The sequence below is a fragment of the Drosophila serrata genome, unplaced genomic scaffold (genome assembly GCF_035046125.1).
Source record: "Drosophila serrata isolate PLE 108 unplaced genomic scaffold, ASM3504612v1 contig_312, whole genome shotgun sequence".
NCBI classification, from domain to species: Eukaryota; Metazoa; Arthropoda; class Insecta; order Diptera; family Drosophilidae; genus Drosophila; species Drosophila serrata.
Genome location: NW_028257210.1, coordinates 4,226 through 9,369, shown reverse-complemented (window position 1 = coordinate 9,369; position 5,144 = coordinate 4,226). Strand labels below are relative to the sequence as shown.

The window sequence follows — 5,144 nt, the reverse complement described above, 5'->3', positions numbered from 1 at the left end:
ATGAGATGAGGCTTTTCGGTGATCATCCCATGACTCTACGCTATTTACACAAATTGCTTAAGCGAAGCGTGACTTTTTTCTTTGTGGTCCATCGTCGTGCATCGGCCGCCGCTAATTCTATGGATGCTTTTTTTTCGTAGAATGAAAACCAAGGGCTTGAGTTCCACCTTTACGGTTTAAAATAATAACAAATATGCGGCTGGTAATTCTCTAAATGAACAACAATTATTAACCACCAATAAATCCTGAATCTGAATTTGGACCCACACGGGTACGACCGCGATTGTTTTACCCAATTTTTCAACTTGGGCACTGCAGCTTTTATTGTATTGCGTTGCCGACGGCATAACCCACTAAGCTTGTTCTCCCGACCAAGGACCAAGGTTTTATTCTCACCTTTCCGGCGCCATTATAAATAAGTTTAACAATAATTAATTACATGCGACTAATAATTTCATAATTAATAATAATAATAATTTTTAAATTAGTAATTTATTTATTTTGCAATTACGGGATAAATCCAAATCGTGATCCATGTTTTAAACTACATATAAATTATGTTTTAAGTGCGTTCCAGTGTTGTTCCCAGGCAGCAGTCACGCTCATTTCAATCGAAACTAAAACTTATTAGGTGTATTTAAGCTAAGCGTGGCAGCTCATCAGTGCTGAAGCCCAAAGTAGCAGTGAAGCCCAAATACCAACGAAACCCAGTCACGGCCCCCAAAGACGTTTATGCTAAATTTGCGTATAAAAAACTAGATTGTTACAATAGTCACTGACTTATACCAACTTATGCATACTCATTAATTGTGTTAGCTACTCTCCCCTTAGAAGTATGATCGTCCTCGGTCATCTGGAACTTGTCAATGACCTGTTGTATATTTCGAAAGAGTTGAACGGAGCAGCTCATGAGGATGCTGATTCCCAAGCTAACCGCGAACCAGATGTTTGTAGTTCAAGCCGATTTTACCTCCTTATTAAGCCCTAGGATAACCTTTGTGTTTGTTATGGCCGAGGATGTTTATCAACGGGGATGACGCCATGCCCTGTGATTTTTCAATAGTTTCACGCTGGTTGGAATACTTGGTGCCATTGATGAAATCCACCCTCTTAAATAATATTGGATGTGAGCCGTTGTTAATTATTTCGGAGCCATCTTTATTGCTAACTGTAGCAGGGCACTCGTTGATTATTATATTCCCATCGTATACCAGTGTGTGCTTAAATGGCTGGCCTGCGTTTTAAATATTGCAGTACCCCCTCCGTGAAGGCCAAGGGCGCAAGTGTAATGGTTGTAAGTTGTTGAAACAATAGGATAGGGACCTCTGTGGGGTGATTACTACAGAATTCAAATCACTATAATTTAAAATAGCCGTATTTATTATATTAGCTTTTAAAAATGTGATATAAAGCATTAAATTTTCAATCTTGGTTATTAATATTCTATTTCTTTCCAAGAGAACCTCGTACAAGTGTAGAGTGTCAACCATATTTTTCTGTTCTTCAATAATTTTGTTGCTGCTTCTGTTAGGTTATTTATTTTATTTTGTGTTTACCTATTAATGGGTACCTGCCTGTTATTTGATTCTACTAGTCTTGACTAGAATATTTTTAGCACTTGGAGGTCGGATGCATTAGGGGTGCCGTCTTTTAGCTCAAATGCGGTGCCTAGGAAGTCTAGGCTCCTGGCAATCCCATGGTGTACTTTTAATACGGGCATTAAATCTCTAATATGGTCTGTCTAAATGTTAAACAGCTTTCGAATATGTGACTCAGGGAATAACGCTGACAACCTAGCAGTTTCTTCAATCATTATTGAAAACTCTGCGACACTACTTGAATGCTGCAAGAAATTTCTCAGTTCCCACCCCAGCACAGTGGCCCAGTTGTCTCTGCTAGCGGAATAAAAGTCGAAATTAAATTGTTGAATATTAAGTAATATTTTGTTTTATTTAATTGGTAACACTCCATAAAGCTCACAAAAGCTTTTTAAAGCTTTAAAAAGGCAGCGCTGATCAATTGTGAACTTTCAAAGTAGTCATATGTTTTCCACGTGCAGTCGCAAATTTTTGAGGTTAATCTTGAGTCGTCTTCAATATTTGAAAAAATACACAAATTGACGATTTTTTTTCTTATCTTGGACGTTGATGCACTAAGGTCAGTACATACAAGTGGCCCGTATGACACCAGGCACGTGCCTGTTTGGGTTAGGTGTTAGTAGGCGCGATGGAAAATATAGGACAGAATACGAGGAAAATTGACTACCGGCGTGCTGCCAGATTGTTAGCTTGCATGCTTACTAAGTATGTTAATATCAAAGATTTTAATTTGGGAAGGGAATCTACGTTAGAGATTAGTGTGTACAAATCATTATAATTTGCACATAACACTCTAAAAGGTTCATGCAGTTCAAAGGAGGTCCTACAGTGGCACAACACTAATGGGATATAGGATCTAGTGGTTCTACATGGTACATGGAAATTAAGCTGACCCAACAAGTCAGCACTTTCCACATCACCATGGATAAGGTTAAAAATAAAGGTTATCCCTAGCATCGTTCTACGATTGGCTAAGGACGGCAAGTTTATTAATAGGAGTCTACTAGAGTAGGAAGGTAATCTTTGGTTTGCATCCCAATTTAAACCGCGTAGAGCGAAAAGTAAAAAGTTCTTTTGAACCGACTCAATGCGTTTACTATGGACACCGTACTGAGGGCTCCAAACGCAGCATCCATATTCTAGGATAGGACGAACTAAGGAAGTATATAAGGATTTAGTAACATAGGGGTCATTGAATTCCTTCGACCACCGTTTAATAAATCCAAGCACACCCCTGGCCCTATTCACCATAGACGAAATATGATCAATAAAGTCAAGTTTTGGGTCCAAGCGGACGCCCAAATCGTCAACTGTATTAATTCTTTCCAAAGAGCAGCCGTTCAGCGTGTAAGTAGCAAGCTTAGGAGCGACACGAGAGAATGTCATTAGCTTGCATTTCGAGCCATTTAAGTTTAATAAGTTTACACGGCACCAAGTTTGAAAATTATTAAGATCTGTTTGTAAATCCGACTGGCAGGCAACGTCATTGTATTGCACGCAAAGCTTGACGTCATCCGCGTACATAAGTACTCTGGAGTTAGTCAAGACTTTGGGCAGGTCATTTATGAACAATGTAAACAATAAGGGTCCCAAATGGCTTCCTTGCGGGACACCAGATGTAACCCTTAGAATATTGGATAAATTATTCTTAAAGAGGACCTTTTGCGTCCTGCCATTCAAATAACTAGAGATCCAATTAAGAAGATCACTTGGAAAACCCATTGAATCGAGTTTTCTAACGAGGAGAGAATGATTAACAGAGTCAAATGCTTTACTGAAATCAGTATAGATTACATCTGTCTGACAATTATTATGGAAGCCCTTTATCATATAGGAAGAGAGCTCCAAAAGATTTGTTGTTGTTGATCTTCGCTTAATAAAACCATGTTGACATGGAGAAATAACCGATCTACAAAGGTGCGACCCCCCAGGGGATAAAACAGAAATCACCGGCGGTACGGACACTCCCGCTGCACATTCGGATACCGAATCTTTCCTAGCGCTCGATCTCAGCACTCTTGGAATTAATGCTGAGGTCGAGGGCTGTGCCGTGGGAGGCTGCTGCTGAGAGCCTGTTGCGGGTAGTTGGGGTCCGTCTACATGCTGCCCACCAATAGCAGTTTTTTTGCGCCTAGGAGACTCATTTAATAGCGTAAGGCTATTAAATTGGGTGTCCAGCGCCAAGAACATATCAAGAGTTTTACGAAAACTCATTAAAATGCCCTTAAAACCGCTTTTGGTTTGCCGCATGAAAGACGTCATTTCCCTTTCTACATCGCGACAGGCCTCACAGCAGTAACGCAGGCCGATGTTTTTCCTTACATCGTCCACCGTCCGAGCTGCAACTCCAATACACTTGGCGTGCATGACGTTGTCGCACAGCCAGCAGCCGATTGTAAGGTCACCTGCAGCAATTGCCTTTTTGCAGGTTTTAACAGAACAGACAATGTTTGAGGACATTATAGCGACTTACCACTGTACTTTCAATTGAAAAAAAAAGAACAACAGAGTTATAAAGAAAGAAGCGAGAGCGAGAGAGCGGGAGAGCGTAATAGATTAGATAAGATAAGAAGTGCAGCGGCACAACTTAAGCGAGAGAGTTGGAGAGCGTGGGAGATAAATAGATGAAACGTTTAGCTGTTGCAACGGCGCAAACAAAAGCTAAACGAAGAAGGCACAAAAAGGAATTCAAAAAATGCAAAAGCTAGCACTAGCAGCACAACTAAATTGGAGAATAAAACCAATTATATACACAAAATTAGGATAGCTGCATGCACACGCGAAGTGAACGGGAAGTTATAAACACAAATTAGAAAATTTAAGTTAACCCCGGTGGTTAGATTGAAACTTTAACACAAAACGAGAGCGCAAGAAAAAAACACGTCCGTTCACTTGGAAAGATGATAATGATCTCATTGTTACTTTTTGTTAAAGTAACAATTGTTTTCATTAAACTAAGGCATGTACTAAGTGTAAATAATCTGTTTGTGATTCGTCTATGTATGTGTAGCTTATTAATGTGTAGTTATTAATATACTTTTGAATTCATGGTTTGTCAACGTTTTACTGTCTTCGTTGGACTGTAACTAATGTGATTCAATCGTATTCAAGCTAATTTTAGTATTTGTCAAAAGTGTAAGTCCCTGTAGTGTCAAAATGTCCAAAATGATAGCCAACTACGGCCAACTCTTAAGTCTATTACACTTTATAGGTGGCATGTCAGTTCTTCGAAGAACTCTTTTTGACTTGTGGCTCAGCGAAAATGTAGCAGAAAAAAATTTTTGGTGCTTAGCGCGTATGTGTTGGGACAAATAATAAAAAGCAAATTATCTGAAGCTGAAGAACAAAATATTAAGAAAAAATTAAACAATTTTGCAAGCCGCCTGACAACAAAATGGAAATCTTGCCATTAAAACAAAAAAATTTTTGAAAAGAAAAATCAGAAATGGCTCGATATGCCTCTGGTACTGCATAGTGTGACGTCAACAAATGATATTGGCAGACCAAGGAAAAATTTTGGTGATCTGTGCCCGAAAGCGCAAAGCA

General features: G+C 39.2%; 1 long non-coding RNA gene across 1 annotated transcript; it reads right to left on the bottom strand.

Annotated features, from left to right (window-relative positions):
- Window positions 1-476: 476 nt before the first annotated feature.
- On the bottom strand, window positions 477-1,182 carry LOC147642970 (uncharacterized). The gene is made up of 2 exons (XR_015272733.1): window positions 801-1,182; window positions 477-735 (listed from the first exon to the last, which is right to left on the bottom strand). It is a non-coding gene; the product is annotated as an uncharacterized LOC147642970 (long non-coding RNA).
- Window positions 1,183-5,144: the final 3,962 nt, after the last annotated feature.